The sequence below is a fragment of the Leptodactylus fuscus genome, chromosome 6 (assembly GCF_031893055.1).
Source record: "Leptodactylus fuscus isolate aLepFus1 chromosome 6, aLepFus1.hap2, whole genome shotgun sequence".
Lineage (NCBI taxonomy): Eukaryota > Metazoa > Chordata > Amphibia > Anura > Leptodactylidae > Leptodactylus > Leptodactylus fuscus.
In genome coordinates, this window is record NC_134270.1 from 83,278,188 (window position 1) to 83,303,605 (window position 25,418).

The window sequence follows — 25,418 nt, forward strand, 5'->3', positions numbered from 1 at the left end:
CTGCAACCTCCACCCCAGCTACTAGCGGAAAACACTGTAACACTGGCATGGGGAGATGTCAGCAGGCGGTGCTGAAACTGATCAGCTTGGGGGACAGACAGCACAGTGCCTCCGAGGTCAGGGATGCCATCCTGGCTGAGATGGCATTTTTTTTCCCTGCTACACCTGGGGCCTGGCATTTTTGCACCTGTGATAATGGCTGGAACCTGGTAGCAGATCTGGAGCTTGCCAGACTCAAACACGGTCCACGCATGGCCCACGTTTTCCAACTTGTTGGTGCCATGTTTCTTTGAAACCTACACCATTGTGCCTGATATACAGGTCAAAGTGGGGCCATTTTCGTAAGTGAGAACTAGCCTCTGCTAGGCAGAAAACATTCAGAGCACACTCCTCTCATCTTCGCACCGTTGGCTGGCGGAGGAAGACGAGGGGGTTGGAGTGGCATCTGATGTCCCTATCCCACACGAGGCTAGAGGGTGCACTTCAGTGCATCCCATTGCTTCACCACAAATGGTGTGAAGGGGAGTGGAAAATGGAGGAAATGGAGAGTGACCCTTACAGTTGGGGCCAGCAAAGGCATGCCAAGTAACACACTGGCACACATGGCTGACTTCATCTTGGGTTGCTTTTCAACACATATTTCACATCATGAAGAACAAATAATACTGGATTTTTACAAGCCTCGAACCCCGGTCTAGGTCTAATGTCTGTTCCTTTCTTATATTAGGGGAGAGGGAAAAAAAATTACTTCAGTGATACGTTTAGCGTACATAGACTGACTATTAATGTGTATCCCACTTAGTGTTGTTAGGGTTACACACCGTCACAACCTGGCTAAAGCTTCTATAGCTGTTAATAAAGTCAACATAACTTTACGGTATCCAAAAAGACAGCTGGTACCGACAGAGAGCAAGACAAATGTCACCCAAAGCTGTGAGCTCTGAACACCCACAGTGACTTTGGCGTCATCATCATTATTAGGGAGCGGGTGGTAATAAATAACTTGGCAGTGCCTAAAACCCAAAAAGCTTATACAACTATATTTACATTAAGATACACAAATGACACTTTTCAGTAGCATGTCATGAGACAAGCTGATAAGCTCTTCCTTTGTGCAGTGCTATTTGAAAGTTAAACGCTGCCTTTATTTTAATTCTGGAGAAGGTGCAGACATTAGATTTAGAACATGTTGTCTTCATTGTCCAAATCCTCTATATAGGTAACGTGTTTTTCGGGCCGAGCTGTCTGGGAACGAGCTGGTGCAGCACTGACAACCTGTGTGAATATGGCAAGAGCCTGAGATGTAGGGTGAATGAATCCCCAAATTATTTGTGGAATTCCCAGTGAGACAATGGCACTATCTACCAGTAGCAAAAATTGTGGGTGCACGTAACCCCAATATATTCTTTGAATTCCCAGTGAGACAATGGCACTGTATACCAGTAGTAAAAATTGTGGGTGCACATAACCCCAATATATTCTTTGAATTCCCAGTGAGACAATGGCACTGTATAGCAGTAGCAAAAATTGTGGGTGCACGTAACCCCCATATATTCTTTGAATTCCCAGTCAGACAATGGCACTATATACCAGTAGCAAAAATTGTGGGTGCACATAACCCCAATATATTCTTTGAATTACCAGTGAGACAATGGCACTGTATACCAGTAGTAAAAATTGTGGGTGCACATAATCCCAATATATTCTTTGAATTCCCAGTCAGACAATGGCACTGTATACCAGTAGTAAAAATTGTGGGTGCACATAACCCCAATATATTCTTTGAATTACCAGTGAGACAATGGCACTGTATACCAGTAGTAAAAATTGTGGGTGCACATAACCCCAATATATTCTTTGAATTCCCAGTCAGACAATGGCACTATATACCAGTAGCAAAAATTGTGGGTGCACATAACCCCAATATATTCTTTGAATTCCCAGTGAGACAATGGCACTGTATAGCAGTAGCAAAAATTGTGGGTGCACGTAACCCCCATATATTCTTTGAATTCCCAGTGAGACAATGGCACTGTATACCAGTAGTAAAAATTGTGGGTGCACGTAACCCCAATATATTCTTTGAATTCCCAGTCAGACAATGGCACTATATACCAGTAGCAAAAATTGTGGGTGCACATAACCCCAATATATTCTTTGAATTCCCAGTCAGACAATGGCACTGTATACCAGTAGTAAAAATTGTGGGTGCACATAACCCCAATATATTCTTTGAATTACCAGTGAGACAATGGCACTGTATACCAGTAGTAAAAATTGTGGGTGCACATAACCCCAATATATTCTTTGAATTCCCAGTCAGACAATGGCACTATATACCAGTAGCAAAAATTGTGGGTGCACATAACCCCAATATATTCTTTGAATTCCCAGTGAGACAATGGCACTGTATACCAGTAGTAAAAATTGTGGGTGCACATAACCCCAATATATTCTTTGAATTCCCAGTGAGACAATGGCACTGTATAGCAGTAGCAAAAATTGTGGGTGCACGTAACCCCCATATATTCTTTGAATTCCCAGTCAGACAATGGCACTATATACCAGTAGCAAAAATTGTGGGTGCACATAACCCCAATATATTCTTTGAATTACCAGTGAGACAATGGCACTGTATACCAGTAGTAAAAATTGTGGGTGCACGTAACCCCAATATATTCTTTGAATTCCCAGTCAGACAATGGCACTATATACCAGTAGCAAAAATTGTGGGTGCACATAACCCCAATATATTCTTTGAATTCCCAGTGAGACAATGGCACTGTATAGCAGTAGCAAAAATTGTGGGTGCACGTAACCCCCATATATTCTTTGAATTCCCAGTGAGACAATGGCACTGTATACCAGTAGTAAAAATTGTGGGTGCACGTAACCCCAATATATTCTTTGAATTCCCAGTCAGACAATGGCACTATATACCAGTAGCAAAAATTGTGGGTGCACATAACCCCAATATATTCTTTGAATTCCCAGTCAGACAATGGCACTGTATACCAGTAGTAAAAATTGTGGGTGCACATAACCCCAATATATTCTTTGAATTACCAGTGAGACAATGGCACTGTATACCAGTAGTAAAAATTGTGGGTGCACATAACCCCAATATATTCTTTGAATTCCCAGTCAGACAATGGCACTATATACCAGTAGCAAAAATTGTGGGTGCACATAACCCCAATATATTCTTTGAATTCCCAGTGAGACAATGGCACTGTATACCAGTAGTAAAAATTATGGGTGCACATAACCCCAATATATTCTTTGAATTCCCAGTGAGACAATGGCACTGTATAGCAGTAGCAAAAATTGTGGGTGCACATAACCCCAATATATTCTTTGAATTCCCAGTCAGACAATGGCACTGTATACCAGTAGTAAAAATTGTGGGTGCACATAACCCCAATATATTCTTTGAATTACCAGTGAGACAATGGCACTGTATACCAGTAGTAAAAATTGTGGGTGCACATAACCCCAATATATTCTTTGAATTCCCAGTGAGACAATGGCACTGTATAGCAGTAGCAAAAATTGTGGGTGCACGTAACCCCCATATGTTCTTTGAATTCCCAGTCAGACAATGGCACTATATACCAGTAGCAAAATTTGTGGGTGCACATAACCCCAATATATTCTTTGAATTACCAGTGAGATAATGGCACTGTATACCAGTAGTAAAAATTGTGGGTGCACATAATCCCAATATATTCTTTGAATTCCCAGTCAGACAATGGCACTGTATACCAGTAGTAAAAATTGTGGGTGCACATAACCCCAATATATTCTTTGAATTACCAGTGAGACAATGGCACTGTATACCAGTAGTAAAAATTGTGGGTGCACATAACCCCAATATATTCTTTGAATTCCCAGTCAGACAATGGCACTATGTACCAGTAGCAAAAATTGTGGGTGCACATAACCCCAATATATTCTTTGAATTCCCAGTGAGACAATGGCACTGTACAGCAGTAGCAAAAATTGTGGGTGCACGTAACCCCCATATATTCTTTGAATTCCCAGTGAGACAATGGCACTGTATACCAGTAGTAAAAATTGTGGGTGCACATAACCCCAATATATTCTTTGAATTCCCAGTCAGACAATGGCACTATATACCAGTAGCAAAAATTGTGGGTGCACATAACCCCAATATATTCTTTGAATTCCCAGTCAGACAATGGCACTGTATACCAGTAGTAAAAATTGTGGGTGCACATAACCCCAATATATTCTTTGAATTACCAGTGAGACAATGGCATTGTATACCAGTAGTAAAAATTGTGGGTGCACATAACCCCAATATATTCTTTGAATTCCCAGTCAGACAATGGCACTGTATACCAGTAGTAAAAATTGTGGGTGCACATAACCCCAATATATTCTTTGAATTCCCAGTGAGACAATGGCACTGTATACCAGTAGTAAAAATTGTGGGTGCACATAACCCCAATATATTCTTTGAATTCCCAGTGAGACAATGGCACTGTATAGCAGTAGCAAAAATTGTGGGTGCACGTAACCCCCATATATTCTTTGAATTCCCAGTCAGACAATGGCACTATATACCAGTAGCAAAAATTGTGGGTGCACATAACCCCAATATATTCTTTGAATTACCAGTGAGACAATGGCACTGTATACCAGTAGTAAAAATTGTGGGTGCACGTAACCCCAATATATTCTTTGAATTCCCAGTCAGACAATGGCACTGTATACCAGTAGTAAAAATTGTGGGTGCACGTAACCCCAATATATTCTTTGAATTCCCAGTGAGACAATGGCACTGTATAGCAGTAGCAAAAATTGTGGGTGCACGTAACCCCCATATATTCTTTGAATTACCAGTGAGACAATGGCACTGTATACCAGTAGTAAAAATTGTGGGTGCACATAACCCCCATATATTCTTTGAATTCCCAGTGAGACAATGGCACTGTATAGCAGTAGCAAAAATTGTGGGTGCACGTAACCCCAATATATTCTTTGAATTCCCAGTCAGACAATGGCACTATATACCAGTAGCAAAAATTGTGGGTGTATATAGCCCCAATTCTATTGCTAGGGGACTTGCAGGGTATTTCTGAGGTGAAGGTGGGGGGGCACACCGTTGGAACGGTGATTTGGGGTGTATATATGGGGTATACGGGAATACACTGTCAGTGTGTTCCATTCAGGATCCTGGGAAAGCTGGGTTGCGGCGATTGAGCCCGTCAGTGCCACGTTACACTGACAAGCTTCTCCCTGGAATTGAAGTTATATGTAAGCCCAATATATTCTTTGAATTCCCAGTGAGACAATGGCACTATATGGCAGTAGCAAAAATAGTGGGTGTATATAGCCCCAATTCTATTGCTAGGGGACTTGCAGGGTATTTCTGGGGTGAAGGTGGGGGGGCACACCGTTGGAACGGGTATCGGGGGTATATATCGGGTATACGGGAATACACTGACAGTGTATTCCATTCAGGATCCTGGGAAAGCTGGGTTGCGGCGATTGAGCCCGTCAGTGCCACGTTACACTGACAAGCTTCTCCCTGGAATTTAGCTCTTATAAGAGCTGTTGGTTGTCTTCTCCTTCCTATCCTAGCCTGTCCCTGCCTACCCAGAATCTAACCCCTAGCTAACTGGACGGAAACCTCCGTCCTCGGTGAATTGCAAGCTCAGAATGACGCGAACCTGGGCGGCGCTGTTCTTTTAAATTAGAGGTCACATGTTTTCGGCAGCCAATGGGTTTTGCCTACTTTTTTCAACGTCACCGGTGTCGTAGTTCCTGTCCCACCTACCCTGCGCTGTTATTGGAGCAAAAAAGGTGCCAGGGAAGGTGGGAGGGGAATTGAGTAATGGCGCACTTTACCACGCGGTGTTCGATTCGATTCAAACATGCCGAACAGCCTAATATCCGATCGAACATGAGTTCGATAGAACACTGTTCGCTCATCTCTATTGCTTATCTGTTGGTCATGTGATTTTTTCAAATGACCTTCTTTAATATTCATATCCAGATACCCGTCCCTTTCCAGCGAGACGCGCGCCTCCTCCATGCGCTGGTCTCGCGTGACTCTGTTTCGTGCCTCTGCAGTCACGTGATTGGCACGTCACTCGTGACGTGCCGTCTAGTGCGCGCATGCGCGAATGGACTCGCGCGGCGCCATCATGGTGTTGGCGCGCTCTAGTGACGCTGAATCACCAATGATTTTAGTATGTATATATAGGTTGCCGTGTAGACAGTATCTTATGCCTCCTGAGGAAGCCTGAATAGGCGAAACGCGTAGAGGCGTTTGGGGCACAGTTCATGAGATCTGCATCTTGCTCTCTACACACCATGGCTACAGGTATATCATTTGTCTTTAAATCTAAGCAGTGACTTTTCTTACTGCGCTGACATACTGTTGTGGGATATGCTGTATATCTGTATTGGTCTGCTGTAGCTACAAAGTTAGTGGGTTATTATAGTCATTTATTTATATAATTGTTGCTTCTGTCCAGCACATATTCTGTGGTACAAGCTCTGGTTCAGTTTTGCATATATTCTTGAGAATTTATTTTGACTGTTGATTATTACCCCTGACACATACTTACCTGTTACTCCTTGATATACTTATATGCCATTTTACCTGGTGTGCCACTTTACCTGGTGTGTAGCTATTTATATCTGTGTCTGTATATACTCCAGATTATTTGTTAGATCTACTATCTAGTACATACACAACATTACTATATTGTTGTTTCCTTGTTTGTATGGTTCAATTTGCTTTTTCCATCTGCCCTGCTGAAATGAATTTTTAATATTTATTCAATAAAAATTTATATATTTTATAGATATTGTATTGAATTCATAAAATTTTTGACCACTATTTCTATGGTATGTTTAGGTGTTTGCTCTATATGTGGTCTTTTCATTCATGAGGAAATGGTTTAAGTGTAGGGTTCTGAAGGAGACATTTAAACCCTGAAAGGTGGGGAACCCACAAAGCAAGTTTTGTTAAAGGTGGGATCAAGTCCCCTGGTCTACTGGGTTTTTTCGTCAATTTCATCCACCATGCCAATTGGACAGCTTTATAATATCTATGTACATCAGGTAACCCTATCCCTCCCATTTTTTTATGTCTTATGAGTTGAGACCAGGAGATTCGCGGCCTTTTACCATTCCATAAGAAAGAGGAAAATATACTGCGCAGACTGTTAAAAAAGGAGGATGGGAGGAAAATTGGTAGCATTGACATTCTGTATAGCAACTTTGGGAGTACATAGGTTGATATTAAATTTTTTCTTCCTAGCCAAGATATTGGGAGTTTAGAATAAGATTCCAATAAGGCTTTAAGATCTTTAAGAAGCGGAACAAAATTGTCATCGTAAAGAGAGGTATTGACTTTAGTAAGATATACTCCTAGATATTTAATTCTAGTGTCCGTCCAGGAGAAGGGATGTGCCCGTCGGAAAGAGCTAATTTCGGATTGTGTCAAGTTAATGGGTAAAATTTCAGATTTTTCAAAATTAACTTTATAATTGGAAAGGGACCCATATTCCTCTATTAGCTCTCTTAGGGTTGTCAAGCTTTCTGTGGGGGATGTCAAGACGAATAAAATGTCATCGGCAAATGCTGTTGCGTGTATAGTGGAGGAACCTAGCGACACTCCTTTAATAGCAGGATTCTGTCTAACTGCTTGTAGGAAGGGTTCAAGCCCTAGTACAAAAAGGCCTGGTGATAACGGACACCCTTGCCATGTGCCATTGTAAATATTAAATCGTTTGGAGAATATACCATTGATCTTTATGGCCGTGTGAGGACTAGCATAAAGAGTAAATATTGCATCAATAAAAATCGTGGGGAATTTAAATTTCTTAAGAGTAGCTCTTAAAAACGTCCAATTTATGCGATCGAACGCTTTTTCAGCGTCAATCCCCAGTAACAGTAACTTTATTTTAGTGCATTGTGCATGTGATAAAATCGGCAGAATTTGGGCCGTGTTGTCCCGTCCCTCTCTACCTGTAATAAAGCCCGATTGTTCCTTATCGATCAGATAGGGTAGAACAGAGCCCAGTCTCCTAGCTAACACCTTAGCCCAAATTTTTACGTCTATATTCAGTAAAGAAATCGGTCTATAGCTGCTACATTGAGCAGGATTCTTTCCTTCTTTTGCAATGACTGAAATGTGGGCCTCCTGTCATTGTCTCGGGAGAGATGCCCCATTCATCAAAGAATTGCATAAGGTTACTAGCTGAGGGATGAGAACATCTTTAAATTTCCTATAATAAAGCAGTGGAAGACCATCTGGTCCAGGGCTCTTTCCAGGATGAAAACTAGCGAGTATTTCTTGGACCTCTGAAGACGTGACAGGGAGGGTAAGTTCTTCTATCATATCACTAATAAGGGAGGGTAGATTCAGTTTGTTAAGGAAGCCCTCAATCTGCTCAGGGATTATATCTGGTGAGGAAGTGGCTTGGTTACTGGGGAGATTGTAAAGTCCAGAGTAATAATCTACAAAGGCTTGAGCTATCTCGTCTGTGTCATTAGTTTTAACGCCAGACTGAAGATGGATCGTGGATATATAGGATTTGGCTTTCGCTTTTTTTATTAAGTTTGTCATTAGATGGCTACCTTTGTCACCATGTGCATATAGAAGGTGTTGGTATCTCAGAAATTTCTTTGCAGCTTTCGCATCAAGTAAGGACTTGAGTTTTTCCCTTAAATCAGCCAGTTCTTTTTGTGTTTGAAGCGCTATTGACCTCTTATGAACCCTTTCTAATTTCGCTATGTTGTAAAGTAAGTCATCTACTAGTTTCTGTTTATCTCGTTTTGCCTTTGTGCCCATTGATATTAGAACACTGCGAATGAAAGATTTATGGGCCTCCCAAACTAGGGGTAGGGATACACCAGGAGTGGAGTTCAGTTCAAAATAGTCGATTAGGTGATTTTGAAGGCTAGTAACGGATGACTCAGAGTCTAATAAGGTTCCGTTTAATCTCCAGTTCCACGCTCTAGGTGGGATCTGGCCCAACCTAAAGGTTGTAGTTACTCGTGCGTGGTCTGAAATTGTCATGGTTCCGATGTCAGATGAAAGTACTGTATCAAGAGCAGCTGAGGAGGTAAGTATATAGTCTAATCTGTGGTAAGTTTTGCCCTTTGGGGAGTAAAAAGAGTAGTCCTTTGTGGAAGGGTGCAAGGTGCGCCAGGTATCAATAAGGTTTAGTTCTTTCAATTCCCCCAACAAACGTCCAAATTGTTTTTGGGAATGTGGTGTGGTAACAGAGGTAGAGTCGAGCAATGGGTGTAATGCAATATTTAGATCACCCCCAAGGATAATTTGACCCTCTGTGAACACCTTCAATAGGTGTAGTTGTTCTATAATCCAGTTAACATGGCCTTTGTTAGGCGCGTATAGGTTAGCTAGGGTGTATTTAACGGATGCAATTGAACCTTTAAGAAAAAGAATTCTGCCATCAGCATCTTGGTACTGTGCATCACAGACAAAGGGTACGGAGTTGTGTATAAGAATGGAAACTCCTTTGGATGCAGCTAAAGGATTTGTAGAGTGATACCACTGGGCGAAATGTCTAATAGGTAATGCAGGCAATTTGGAGCTTTTAAAATGGGTCTCCTGGATAAAGGCAATACTAGTGTGTAGCTTACTAAGTAAGTGTACTATGTGATGCCTTTTGTTGGGCGAATTGAATCCCTTCACATTAAAGGATGAGCAGACTAATTCAGACAGTAAGCTAGATAAGAGAGTGATCCCTAGGAAAGGGACGGGGGATAGAAAAAGCGGGGAGGAGAGAGAGTAGAGAAAAGGGGGGGGGGTTGGTTAGGGGTATGAAAGGTGAGCTACACTAGGAAAAGGAAAGGGAAAGACAGGGAGACAAATACACTAAATAAGGTAGGACAATTCTATGTAAATCTTATAATAACCAAACAGATAACAAGAACTGTGGTCTCAGTGACTCAGTGGAAAAGACCCGGCAACCACTATAAGAGTCCAACTAGCCGAGACAACGGCTAACGGAGTAGTCCTGATCATGTAACGTTCTTGGGAGGGCACCATTGAAAAGTCAAAATAGCAAAACAAAAAGGGGGCAATAGCAGCCCAAAGTCAATGTAGCTATATTGAGTTGAGTTGGGGAGAAAGGTATTCATTCATCCCGGTAGGATATAATAGTTCAGGTGTAGCAATCAATTCTCAATGTAGATAGTACCAGGTTCAGCATAGGTATAATTATATGCATATAAAATTATATGTATGATAGCATACGTATAATCACATTGTTATACCACGGGTACAATAACCAATACTGCACAGCGAGTAAGGGAGTGGGAGGGGGGAGGAGAGGGGGGGGGGGAAGGGGGGGAAGGGGGGGAAGGAGAGGAGAGAGGGCCCGACCACTGTCTGGAGTACCTACCGGCATCTAAGCATCTCAGTATCCAGAGAGACGTCAGGCTATATAAAGAAGAAGGAGAATCAGGGGATTGGGGAGGTCAGTAATCCAAGAATAGCATCAAACGTGTCATTCTATAATTTGTAAAGGATACATGTACCAAAGTATAACGAATCCAAGGCAGTACAGATCAGTGGTATTAAACAGTGCTAAGCTTATTGACGTTGAGGTGCTCTTGGAGTCTATCTCAGTTGTCTCATAGGTGGTCTCCTGTTTCTGGGTGATTTAAAACGAGAAGTCCCTTTCGGTGAAGCTCTGCGCCATTCAGGTGAAGAAGCTGGGTGCTCCAGTTGTACCGGTAGCCAGGAGGGGACGTGAACCGGAGGTATGTCCAATAATGGCCAGGCAGCATCTAGGTCTTGTGGGGTATGGATAGGAATCCTACGGCCATTCTTTTGTATAGAAATTCCAAAAGGAAACATCCAAGCATATGAAATATTATTAGCTCTCAGCGTTTCCAACAAAGGCCTCATTGCTCTGCGTTTTTGTAAAGTTGTAGGAGCTAAGTCCTGATAGAGATTTATTACAGAACCGTCATAAACAATTTCAGGTCTGTCTCTTGCCGCCCTCAGGATCATAGTGGTGTCTATAGATGACATAAGGCCGCATATCACATCTCGCGGCGGGTCAGTGTCTGGTGGCTTGGGTCTAAGCGCTCTATGGACGCGTTCCATAGGAATATCACCAGCTTCTTCATCGTTTAAGAGATCTTGAAATATAGCACTTACTGCTTGTCGGAGTATATCTGGGCCACAGGTTTATGGTAGTCCTTTTATACGGATATTTCGTCTACGATTCCTGTTTTCAGGTCCTCTATCATTAGGTAGGTATGGTTTAGATGGTCTGCATGGCGGGCTAAGTCTCTGGAGAAGCCATCTTGTCTCTGCTTTACAGCCTGTTGTTGAGCCTCCAAAATCTCCACCCTCCCTCCCACTTTCTGAAAGTCTGCTTTTAGTTCTGCTATCTCTGCTAGTACTGGGGCAATAGCCTGGTGCAGAGTTTGTTCTAAGATTTGCTTAATAAAATCTTGCGTTACCGTGGTAGTGTGCTCATCAGGGGGAGACCTCTCTGTATTCGGTGCATCTTGTTCTCGCACGGTGGGCGCCATCTTAGATGCTGTGTCCCCGGAGCGTGTCGTCAGTTTGCTATCGGTATTTCTCTGCATACCGTGAGTCGAGGAGGTAGAGGAGTGGACAGTCGGTTCCCCAGGTCCCTCTCTCCCTGTTTTGCCCATTTTGGGGTTGCAGTCGTCCCTCGGCAAGATGTTCCCAAGAACTTGGTGAAGGAGCAGCGGGTCTATGCGGCCATCACCAGCAGCGGTCAGGCTCCGCCCCCAGCTATGGTTTTGTTACTGTGATCAAGTTACTTTCCTGTTCATTGTCACTGCCTGACATGAGGAAGTCACAGCTGGATTTTAATGGTTGTATTCATTGCAGTGGCATAGCTAATGGGGCAGAAGAGGAGGCTGCCCCATGTCCACTGGATCTGTAGAACCCACCCCGGGGCCGCCATTAATACATGATGATTTGCTTTTAACTGCAGACACCGATCTAGTTAAAACACATCATGCAACTAACTAAACTGCAAGCCACTTCAGGTCACAGACAGATGCTTCTTGGCACAGATGGGTGCGATAACATCTCCGCATCTCACTTCCTGCACCGAGACACAGACGTCCTATGGACACTGCACATAGAGCACAGGTCAAGAAGAGGAGGTGGTAGCTTCATTCACCAAAGGATCGGAAAACCTTTCAATTAGGAAACACCTGGGGCATTATTAATAAGGTGCACTATTTAAAGGGGGTACCACAGGGAACTTATAAATTTAAAGATACACTTGGGGGTATTATTCATTATAGGTGTTATATTATATATTTTATAATTGGGGTTAGTAACAGGATAGGTGCGCACTGAGGAAAATGTGGGCAGGTACCTAGAGAAGTAAGGAGCCAAAGATGTCTGTGTTGCAAACTTTACAGAGACTAGAAGAAGTGGTCATGGTGGCCTAGATGAAAGAGATGGGGAATGTGAACAATTAGTCAGAGATGTCACTTGTATGTTACTGCACTGTATTCACCTAAAATGTCTGTAGAGCCCTTTGTATCTCTACCACTATATGGTCACCTCTTGCACATGTTTGATCCCCTATCTACTCCTCTGCGGGCACCCTATTAATATAAGAGAGGAAGTGCTGGTACAATTTCTAATATAACAATATAATAGATGGGGCCATTGGAGATACCCATTTTAGTGATTGTCCCAATGATAGCACAAACAATGTTCTGATATTTATAAGTTTTCTTTGTGGGACAAACCTTTAAGTCAACCTTTAGGCTAAAGCCATTCGCAATCGCTGAAATGCAGCAATTTTTTTTGTTGCAGATTTTGTTGCATTTTTTTGAGTCAAAGTCAAGAATGACTACAAAAGGAATGAGAAATATGAGGAAGCTCTTATACTTCTCCCTTTTGCTCAAGCCCCTCCTTGCTTTGACTCAGAAAAACTGCAGCAAAATAAGCAACAAAAAAACGCTGCGTTTCTGCAATGTGGGACCTTAGCCTTAAGGTATTACTTATCGGGTATGAACATGAAAACAGCATGGTATCAAGTGGTGAATGTTTAGTTGTATATGTTATTTGCTATTTATATGTGTTATCCATATTAATATTATAAATCAGATATGGAATTATAAAAATAACAAACGTCATCTTTTTAGAATACTTTTTTCCTAAATGCAACTTTCATGGTTTTACCTACATTTCCAGAATTGCTTGTTAAACTGCCAGAGGAGAACTGTAGCAGAAGGTGAAATTTCCTAACACAGACAACGCTTTCCTGCTGGGCAGATGAGGTGCTTTGTATTGCACTGCCTGGAGGCAATCTTCTAGTTGGATGTTGCTGCTATTCTGGATCATGTGCCCAACCCTGCTTTACTTCTCTTGTTTGTCCTCGGAATAGAGCAGGGTCATGAAAGCCAGAGTCACAGAGTCATCAGGGGGGCCAAACTAGAAAACTTCCAGCCTCAAGGAGTTGCTGTACAAATTGGCATAACAGGGGAGCAGCATCTATATTTTTAAGTGTCATATTTGATGGAAGAAAATATATTGTCAGAAGTGTGGCTCTCTGAATAACCATTCAAGTGAAATAATGTTCAAGAGATGTGGACCATATAATATGCTAGTGAAGATAGTAACAGCTTTATTTTTCATTGTAGTAAACTCACTTTTTTATTTTATTTCATTTGTCCATGAGATCCTCTCTCTGCTGCTTCATTGAGGGCAAGCTGTGTGTGATGCCAGAGAAATACTACTCCTTACCAAATTGTCACATGTCCCATCACCTCTCCTTTCACCACAAAAAAAAAAATAATTATTCTAGGGTTCCACTCACATCAGTTGTAAAAAACCTCATCTTTTTCAGTATTCCCTTACCTTAGATTGTTGCTGCCCTGAGGATACACTGCTGACTGCCACTTACCTTAAACTAGTGTCTTTTAGCTCTAGGTGTCAGCCAGTGCAAGACTCTGCAAAATAATTTGTGATTGGAGCCCCTACAGCCTCATGAAGACAGTGGAGGCCGGAAAGGGAAGAAACTGGTTATACTGCCTTTGTGCCTAGTTGTCTCTGTTGCCCAATGTGGTCTATGTATATAATAATAAATTGGATAGTCTATTAAACAATCTACCCAAATTATGATTTGGACACATAGGCTGGTTGAGATACACTGCCTATCTGTATGTGGTACAGTAAGTGTAATATGGTGGCTCAGCACTGTGGCATTGTAACATTTGGGTCCTGGGTGTGAGCCCAACCAAGGGCATCACGTCAGCATGTAGTTTGTATGCTCTCCCCATGTTTGGCTTCTTGCAATATAATTTTCCCTTGTGGGTGTTGTTTATGGGCCACTAACTCTCCTACTCCATAACACTCCATGTGTAAGAAAAGTGCATTACAAATGTTTATCATTACGTGCTGTCGGCTACATGTTTATGTGGTGGGCTTGCTACAATTACAAACATTTGTAATGTGTTTCTCTCAAAGCACTTCTCACCTGGCTGCCCTTGGTGGGTGAGTGGCTTCTCTTTTACTTGTTTTGGGCCACCTACATCTCCTGCTGGGTGCCCTCCATGTGCTGCAACACCATATTGTGATGTGCCAGGGCGCTACTTGCCTTCACTCTCTCCTGGCGGCATCTATGACCAGCCATAGCTGCTCCTCCAGTGCCCTTACCTTCGGTTTTGACTGCCGATTCCTCCCTGATGCCCGCCATGCAGCTGCCTGCACTTCTCATCACAGATCACACAAACTGCTCCCTACTGGATCTGGCCACCATCTTACCTGTGCTGTGACATCTTTCTCCAACCCTCCTATAACTCTTGCCAGCTGGGCAAGCTCTCCTGCAGATGCCTTCATTGCTGCACCTGGCTCCAACACTTTCCTGGACATCCATGGACTGCTGGACTTCTTTTTTTGCATTTGCTAAGGAAGTACCCCCGTGTTTTGTCTGTAAGTAGAACCCTGCAGATTGTAGACACTTTCTTGAGCTGATTCTCTGCTTCCTTCCTTCCTGGGACTTTCATCTAGCCTATTGTGCATTGTATTCTCCCCTGGAGACCTCTATATTTTTTCTCCCAACCACTGACAACTCTCTTGGATTGTTTTGCTTTTATAATGTGAGCTGCCTCTCCTATACCTTGGAACTTACTGGCCTGGACATCCCATAATTTGTTGTGACCATGGCACCCTGTTTTTCCAGCAGAGAATGTGCATATTATCTTGATCCTGATATCAGTGTTCTGCCTGAGAATTATTATTTTTTATTTAAAACTGTAAATCTATATTTCATCTGTATTTCCTCTGTAATTCTGTAGACATATGCCGTAATTGTAAAGAAATGTTTACTTTTTAAACTTATTTTATGAGTGAATAAGAAATCAGAGAAAACAAAGAGAATACAAGGAGAATAAAGAAAATACTAATTCCAAAATCTAATCATGAAAAGTCATCAAAGTCTGAAGGAGTTTCTATCCATCCTCCAGGGCAACCAGTTAAACTCCTGATCAATTTCACTGTCATTCAGCATTGTTTTGCAGAGCATATGTTTACCAACTAAATAAATAACATTGTGCAGCTATGGGATATTAGCCACTCTTTCTAATTTGGCAATATTTAAACCATAAAACATTTAGATGATGCTTAAATTCTAGAGGTATTAAGTCAGATCCAAGTTCAGACACATTTTTTTGTATATTACTAAACGACAAATCAATGGCAAGGTGCAAGATCTGCAAACAAATAATTAGCCATGGGCATGCAAGCATTTCCATACTCACATTAAAAGTTGTTACCAAACTTATTTGGCATAATGGAATTGGCAGCAGAACAAAGTGAGAAAGACCAATCTTGATGTGGAATTGGCACTAGAGCAATTTTTTTTAAAAACGCAGGAAGTGGAAAGAGCAATAAAACCAGCAACTAACTGCACTGGGAGATCTAAAGAATCCCAAACGTTCTTCACCAGAGCCTGCAGCAAAGCCAGTTGGACTTATACTAAATTTGGACCCAGGTTATTGTCCCAGTAGCTAAGTGCTAGAAATAGATACTCTGAAATCTGAATACAAACCAAAACCACTAGTACTACTCTCTAGGTAGAATAAAACAGGACAGCTGCTCCAAAAGAGTATATGTGACGAGGTCGGGGTGAATTCTAGAGGTCAAAGTCACATAAAAAATCAGAATCAGAATATCTGGTTAACACGCCAAGGTCAATGAAGCAGCATCAAACAGATATGATCACTGTTTTTGAAAGCAAGCTTAGTAATAATTAACTAATAGCAATTATATGGGATCTAGAGAACAGGTCTCCTCACCTTCTGGTAGGTTCAGCATAGCAGAGCTCCAACAGATGCAGAAAGTTTCATGTTTTAGCATTCCAACCTTAAAGCAGTATCAGCAATCAGAGCCACACAGTAAGATTCCTAGGTTTCAATGTAAACTTTCCATGAAATTTTCTAGTTTAAATGTATGACCGGTTTTATTTTATTAGTAGAGATGAGCGAACACTAAAATGTTCGAGGTTCGAAATTCGATTCGAACAGCCGCTCAATGTTCGTGTGTTCGAATGGGTTTCGAACCCCATTATAGTCTATGGGGAACAGATACTCATTAAGGGGGAAACCCAAATCCGTGTCTGGAGGGTCACCAAGTCCACTATGACACCCCAGGAAATGATGCCAACACCTCTGGAATGACACTGGGACAGCAGGGGAAGCATGTCTGGGGGCATCTAACACACCAAAGACCCTCTATTACCCCAACATCACAGCCTAACAACTACACACTTTACACACTCAATACCACATCTCTGACAGTAGGAAAACACCTTGAAACATGTGTATTTGGCACTTGCAGTGAGGAGAGCTTGTCACCAGCAGTGAATTTGGCCCTTGTAGTAAGTTGAGGTTGGCACCAACATTTGTTTTGAAAATCAGGGTGGATTGAGCCTCTAACCAGCAGAGTTTGGGCAAATTCATGGTGGAGGGAGCCTCTAAACACCCCAGTTTGGGCAAATTCATGGTGGAGGGAGCCTCTAAAAACCCCAGTTTGGACCAATTCATGGTGGAGGGAGCCTCTAACCAGCCCAGTGTGGGCAAATTCATGGTGGAGGGAGCCTCTAAAAAACCCAGTTTGGACCAATTCATGGTGGAGGGAGCCTCTAACCAGCCCAGTTTGGGCAAATTCATGGTGGAGGGAGCCTCTAAAAACCCCAGTTTGGACCAATTCATGGTGGAGGGAGCCTCTAACCAGCCCAGTTTGGGCAAATTCATGGTGGAGGGAGCCTCTAAAAAACCCAGTTTGGACCAATTCATGGTGGAGGGAGCCTCTAACCAGCCCAGTTTGGGCAAATTCATGGTGGAGGGAGCCTCTAAAAAACCCAGTTTGGACCAATTCATGGTGGAGGGAGCCTCTAACCAGCCCAGTTTGGGCAAATTCATGGTGGAGGGAGCCTCTAAACAGCCCAGTTTGGGCAAATTCATGGTGGAGGGAGCCTCTAACCAGCCCAGTTTGGACCAATTAATGGTGGAGGGAGCCTCTAACCAGCCCAGTTTGGACCAATTAATGGTGGAGGGAGCCTCTAACCAGCCCAGTTTGGACCAATTAATGGTGGAGGGAGCCTCTAACCAGCCCAGTTTGGACCAATTAATGGTGGAGGGAGCCTCTAACCACCCCAGTTTGGACCAATTCATGGTGGAGGGAGCCTCTAAACAGCCAAGTTTGGACCAATTCATGGTGGAGGGAGCCTCTAAAAACCCCAGTTTGGACCAATTCATGGTGGAGGGAGCCTCTAACCAGCCCAGTTTGGACCAATTTATGGTGGAGGGAGCCTCTAAACAGCCAAGTTTGGACCAATTCATGGTGGAGGGAGCCTCTAACCAGCCCAGTGTGGGCAAATTCATGGTGGAGGGAGCCTCTAAAAAACCCAGTTTGGACCAATTCATGGTGGAGGGAGCCTCTAACCAGCCCAGTTTGGGCAAATTCATGGTGGAGGGAGCCTCTAAAAACCCCAGTTTGGACCAATTCATGGTGGAGGGAGCCTCTAACCAGCCCAGTTTGGGCAAATTCATGGTGGAGGGAGCCTCTAAAAAACCCAGTTTGGACCAATTCATGGTGGAGGGAGCCTCTAACCAGCCCAGTTTGGGCAAATTCATGGTGGAGGGAGCCTCTAAAAAACCCAGTTTGGACCAATTCATGGTGGAGGGAGCCTCTAACCAGCCCAGTTTGGGCAAATTCATGGTGGAGGGAGCCTCTAAACAGCCCAGTTTGGGCAAATTCATGGTGGAGGGAGCCTCTAACCAGCCCAGTTTGGACCAATTAATGGTGGAGGGAGCCTCTAACCAGCCCAGTTTGGACCAATTAATGGTGGAGGGAGCCTCTAACCAGCCCAGTTTGGACCAATTAATGGTGGAGGGAGCCTCTAACCAGCCCAGTTTGGACCAATTAATGGTGGAGGGAGCCTCTAACCACCCCAGTTTGGACCAATTCATGGTGGAGGGAGCCTCTAAACAGCCAAGTTTGGACCAATTCATGGTGGAGGGAGCCTCTAAAAACCCCAGTTTGGACCAATTCATGGTGGAGGGAGCCTCTAACCAGCCCAGTTTGGACCAATTTATGGTGGAGGGAGCCTCTAAACAGCCAAGTTTGGACCAATTCATGGTGGAGGGAGCCTCTAAAAACTCCAGTTTGGACCAATTCATGGTGGAGGGAGCCTCTAAAAAACCCAGTTTGGACCAATTCATGGTGGAGGGAGCCTCTAACCAGCCCAGTTTGGGCAAATTCATGGTGGAGGGAGCCTCTAAACAGCCCAGTTTGGGCAAATTCATGGTGGAGGGAGCCTCTAACCAGCCCAGTTTGGACCAATTAATGGTGGAGGGAGCCTCTAACCAGCCCAGTTTGGACCAATTAATGGTGGAGGGAGCCTCTAACCAGCCCAGTTTGGACCAATTAATGGTGGAGGGAGCCTCTAACCAGCCCAGTTTGGACCAATTAATGGTGGAGGGAGCCTCTAACCACCCCAGTTTGGACCAATTCATGGTGGAGGGAGCCTCTAAACAGCCAAGTTTGGACCAATTCATGGTGGAGGGAGCCTCTAAAAACCCCAGTTTGGACCAATTCATGGTGGAGGGAGCCTCTAACCAGCCCAGTTTGGACCAATTAATGGTGGAGGGAGCCTCTAAACAGCCAAGTTTGGACCAATTCATGGTGGAGGGAGCCTCTAAAAACTCCAGTTTGGACCAATTAATGGTGGAGGGAGCCGCTAAACAGCCCAGTTTGGACCAATTCATGGTGGAGGGAGCCTCTAAAAACCCCAGTTTGGACCAATTCATGGTGGAGGGAGCCTCTAAAAAACCCAGTTTGGACCAATTCATGGTGGAGGGAGCCTCTAACCAGCCCAGTTTGGACCAATTAATGGTGGAGGGAGCCTCTAAACAGCTAAGTTTGGACCAATTCATGGTGGAGGGAGCCTCTAAAAACCCCAGTTTGGACCAATTCATGGTGGAGGGAGCCTCTAACCAGCCCAGTTTGGGCAAATTCATGGTGGAGGGAGCCTCTAAAAACCCCAGTTTGGACCAATTCATGGTGGAGGGAGCCTCTAACCAGCCCAGTGTGGGCAAATTCATGGTGGAGGGAGCCTCTAAAAAACCCAGTTTGGACCAATTCATGGTGGAGGGAGCCTCTAACCAGCCCAGTTTGGGCAAATTCATGGTGGAGGGAGCCTCTAAAAAACCCAGTTTGGACCAATTCATGGTGGAGGGAGCCTCTAACCAGCCCAGTTTGGGCAAATTCATGGTAGAGGGAGCCTCTAAAAAACCCAGTTTGGACCAATTCATGGTGGAGGGAGCCTCTAACCAGCCCAGTTTGGGCAAATTCATGGTGGAGGGAGCCTCTAAAAAACCCAGTTTGGACCAATTCATGGTGGAGGGAGCCTCTAAAAAACCCAGTTTGGACCAATTCATGGTGGAGGGAGCCTCTAACCAGCCCAGTTTGGGCAAATTCATGGTGGAGGGAGCCTCTAAACAGCCCAGTTTGGGCAAATTCATGGTGGAGGGAGCCTCTAACCAGCCCAGTTTGGACCAATTAATGGTGGAGGGAGCCTCTAACCAGCCCAGTTTGGACCAATTAATGGTGGAGGGAGCCTCTAACCAGCCCAGTTTGGACCAATTAATGGTGGAGGGAGCCTCTAACCAGCCCAGTTTGGACCAATTAATGGTGGAGGGAGCCTCTAACCACCCCAGTTTGGACCAATTCATGGTGGAGGGAGCCTCTAAACAGCCAAGTTTGGACCAATTCATGGTGGAGGGAGCCTCTAAAAACCCCAGTTTGGACCAATTCATGGTGGAGGGAGCCTCTAAACAGCCCAGTTTGGGCAAATTCATGGTGGAGGGAGCCTCTAACCAGCCCAGTTTGGACCAATTAATGGTGGAGGGAGCCGCTAAACAGCCCAGTTTGGACCAATTCATGGTGGAGGGAGCCTCTAAAAACCCCAGTTTGGACCAATTCATGGTGGAGGGAGCCTCTAAAAAACCCAGTTTGGACCAATTCATGGTGGAGGGAGCCTCTAACCAGCCCAGTTTGGACCAATTAATGGTGGAGGGAGCCTCTAAACAGCCAAGTTTGGACCAATTCATGGTGGAGGGAGCCTCTAAAAACTCCAGTTTGGACCAATTCATGGTGGAGGGAGCCTCTAACCAGCCCAGTTTGGGCAAATTCATGGTGGAGGGAGCCTCTAAACAGCCCAGTTTGGGCAAATTCATGGTGGAGGGAGCCTCTAAACAGCCCAGTTTGGGCAAATTCATGGTGGAGGGAGCCTCTAAAAACCCCAGTTTGGACCAATTCATGGTGGAGGGAGCCTCTAAAAACCCCAGTTTGGACCAATTCATGGTGGAGGGAGCCTCTAAAAAACCCAGTTTGGACCAATTCATGGTGGAGGGAGCCTCTAAACAGCCCAGTTTGGGCAAATTCATGGTGGAGGGAGCCTCTAAAAACCCCAGTTTGGACCAATTCATGGTGGAGGGAGCCTCTAAAAACCCCAGTTTGGACCAATTCATGGTGGAGGGAGCCTCTAAAAACCCAAGTTTGGACCAATTCATGGTGGAGGGAGCCTCTAAAAAACCCAGTTTGGACCAATTCATGGTGGAGGGAGCCTCTAACCAGCCCAGTTTGGACCAATTCATGGTGGAGGGAGCCTCTAAAAACCCCAGTTTGGACCAATTCATGGTGGAGGGAGCCTCTAAACAGCCCAGTTTGGACCAATTCATGGTGGAGGGAGCCTCTAAAAACCCCAATTTGGACCAATTCATGGTGGAGGGAGCCTCTAACCAGCCCAGTTTGGACCAATTCATGGTGGAGGGAGCCTCTAACCAGCCCAGTTTGGGCAAATTCATGGTGGAGGGAGCCTCTAAAAACCCCAATTTGGACCAATTCATGGTGGAGGGAGCCTCTAAACAGCCCAGTTTTGGCAAATTCATGGTGGAGGGAGCCTCTAAAAACCCCAGTTTGGACCAATTCATGGTGGAGGGAGCCTCTAACCAGCCCAGTTTGGGCAAATTCATGGTGGAGGGAGCCTCTAACCAGCAGAGTTGTGGGAAAGCAGGGTGGAGGGAGCCTCTAACCAGCAGAGTTGGTGGAAATCAGGGTGGAGGGAGCCTCTAACCAGCAGAGTTGGGGGAAATCATGTTGGAGGGAGCCTAGTATTAGCAGAATTGTGCAACGCTTATGGTGGATGAGTATGAGGATGCGGAGGAATTGGAGAGGTTGAGTACAGACATGGAGTTTCATGTTGGGGTGCTTTACACAGGTGGGCACAAAAATGAAGGCTCTATCCAGTGGTGGTTCATTTTTATCAAAGTGAGCCGGTCGGCACTCTCAGCTGACAGACGGGTGCGCTTGTCAGTGATGATGCCACCGGCTGCACTGAACACCCTCTCAGATAGGACGCTGGCGGCAGGACAGGACAGCACCTCCAAGGCATATAGGGCAAGTTCAAGCCACAGGTCCAACTTCGACACCCAATACGTGTAGGGTGCAGAGGGGTCGGAGAGGACAGGGCTGTGGTCGGAAAGGTATTCCCGCAACATGCGCCTATACTTCTCATGCCTGGTGACACTAGGACCCTCCGTGGCGGCACTTTGGCGAGGGGGTGCCATCAAGGTGTCCCAGACCTTAGACAGTGTGCCCCTCGTTTGTGTGGACCGGTGAGAACGTGGTTGCCTACTGGAGGAACTGCCCTCCCTGCCGCCAACGTCACATGCTGGAAACATCTCCATCATATTCTGCACCAATTGCCTGTGGCAAGCATTGATGCGATTGGCCCTCCCCTCTACCGGAATAAAAGACGAGATGTTGTTTTTATACCGGGGGTCAAGGATAGCAAAGATCCAGTACTGGTTGTCCTCCATGATTTTGACAATACGCTTGTCGGTTGTAAAGCACCCCAACATGAACTCAGCCATGTCTGCCACAGTGTTAGTTGGCATGACTCCTCTGGCCCCACCGGAAAGTTCAATCTCCATTTCCTCCTCATCCTCCATGTCTACCCATCCGCGCTGCAACAATGGGACGATTCGAAGTTGCCCGGAAGCCTCCTGTATCACCATCACATCATCGGACAACTCTTCTTCCTCCTCCTCCTCCTCCTCCTTCATTAAACGCAGTGAAGCGGACAGATGTGTGGACCTACTCTCCAGCTGTGACGGATCGGATGCTATCCCTAACTCCTCTGTGTGATCTGAGTTATCCCTGATGTCAATCAGGGATTCTCTCAGAACACACAAGAGCGGGATTGTAAGGCTCACCATCGCATCCTCAGAGCTCACCCTCCTTGTGGACTCCTCAAAGACCCGTAGGATGTCACAAAGGTCTCTCATCCATGGCCACTCATGGATGTGAAACTGAGGCAGCTGACTTTGTGGCACCCTAGGGTTTTGTAGCTGGTATTCCATCAAAGGTCTCTGCTGCTCAACCACTCTATTCAACATCTGAAACGTTGAGTTCCAGCGTGTGGGGACATCGCACAAAAGCCGGTGTTGTGGCACATGCAGGCGTTGCTGGAGAGATTTTAAGCTAGCAGCGGCTACTGTCGACTTGCGAAAGTGGGCGCACATGCGCCGCACTTTCACCAGTAGCTCTGGAACATTGGGGTAGCTCTTTAGGAAACGTTGCACCACTAGGTTGAAGACGTGGGCCAGGCATAGAACATGTTGGAGTCCGGCAAGCTCCAGAGCTGCTACCAGGTTCCGGCCGTTATCACAAACGACCATGCCTGGGCCCAGGTGCAGCGGCTCAAACCATATTGCCGTCTCATCGAGGAGGGCATCCCTCACCTCGGAGGCAGTGTGCTGTCTGTCCCCCAAGCTGATCAGCTTCAGCACAGCCTGCTGACGTCTACCAACGCCAGTGCTGCAACGTTTCCAACTCGTAGCTGGGGTCAATCTAACAGCGGAGGAGGAGGCGGTGGCGGAGGAGGAGGCGGTGGCGGAGGAGGAGGCGGTAGAGGAGGAGGAGGAGGGGGGTGTTCTTCTCGTGTCCCTGCCAGGAATGTTAGGCGGGGAGACGAGGTACACCGGGCAAGTTTGGGAAGCAGTCCCAGCCTCAACTACATTCACCCAGTGTGCCGTCAGTGAAATGTAGCGTCCCTGTCCGCATGCACTTGTCCACGCGTCGGTGGTCAAGTGGACCTTTGTGCAAAGCGCGGAACTAAGGGCCCGCCTGATGTTGAGTGACACGTGCTGGTGCAAGGCGGGGACGGCACACCGGGAGAAGTAGTGACGGCTAGGGACGGCATAGCGAGGTGCCGCAGTTGCCATCAGGTCCAGGAAGGCGGGAGTTTCAACAAGCCGGAACGCCAACATCTCCTGGGCCAGCAGTTTAGCGATGTTGGCGTTCAAGGCTTGCGCGTGTGGGTGGTTAGCAGTGTATTTCTGCCGCCGCTCCAATGTCTGAGAGATGGTGGGTTGTTGTAAAGAAACGCCTGATGGTGCCTTTGATGGTGCAGGAGAAGGAGATAAGACAGGACCAGGGGAGGATGAGGTAGAAGTCAACAAAGTGGCGGAGGCAGATGAAGTGGTGTCCTGGCTCGTCCTCTGGAGTGCATCGCCAGCACAGTCAGCAGTGGCAGTGGCAGAGGCAGAGGCAGTGGCAGAGGCAGTGGCAGTGGCGTGAACGGCAGGCGGCCTTTGTCCTGCCGTTGCTGCCTGCCACTGATTCCAGTGCTTGGATTCCAAATGACGGCGCATTGAAGTGGTGGACAGGTTGCTCTTCTCAGAGCCCCTAATCAATTTCGAGAGGCAAATTGTGCAGACAACACTATATCTGTCCTCGGCGCATTCCTTGAAAAAACTCCACACCTTCGAGAAACGTGCCCTCGAGGTGGGAGTTTTTCGGGGCTGGGTACGAACTGGAACATCTTGGGAGATTCCGGGTGTGGCCTGGCTTCGCCTAAGCTGCTGACCTCTGCCTCTGCCTCTAGCTACCCTTTTTGGTGCTGCACCTGCCTCAACATCCACACTACTTTCCCCGCTTGACATCCCCCCTGTCCAGGTCGGGTCAGTGTCCTCATCATCCACCACTTCCTCTTCCAACTCCTGTCTCATCTCCTCCTCCCGCACAATGCGCCGGTCAACTGGATGCCCTGACGGCAACTGCGTCACATCATCGTCGATGAGGGTGGGTTGCTGGTCATCCACCACCAAATCGAACGGAGATGGAGGAGACTCTAGTGTTTGAGCATCTGGACACAGATGCTCCTCTGTTAGGTTCGTGGAATCGTGACGTGGAGAGGCAGGTTGAGGGACAATGAAAGGAGCGGAGAACAGCTCTGGGGAGCAGGGACAGTTTGGGTTATTGTTCTGTAAAGCTTCGGAATTTTGGGAGGAAGGAAGACAAGACTGTTGGGTAATAGGAGGAGAGGAGGCAGAGTCTGACTGGCTGCTGGACAATGTGCTGTAAGCGTTCTCTGACAGCCATTGCAAGACCTGTTCCTGGTTCTCGGGCCTACTAAGGTTTGTACCCTGCAGTTTAGTTAATGTGGCAAGCAACCCTGGCACTGTGGAGTGGCGCAATGCTTGCTGCCCCACAGGAGTAGGCACGGGACGCCCTGTGGCTTCACTGCTACCTTGCTCCCCAGAACCATTCCCCCGACCTCGCCCACGGCCTCGTCCACGTCCCTTTCCGGGAGGCTTGCGCATTTTGAATTCCTAGTTAGAAATTGGCACTGTATACCAGTAGTAAAAATTGTGGGTGCACGTAACCCCAATATATTCTTTGAATTACCAGTCAGAAACTGGCACTATATGGCAGTAGCAAGAAATGAGGGTATTTGTATTCCCAATATATTCTTTGAATTCCCAGTCAGACACTGGCACTATATGGCAGTAGCAAGAAATGAGGGTATTTGTATTCCCAATAT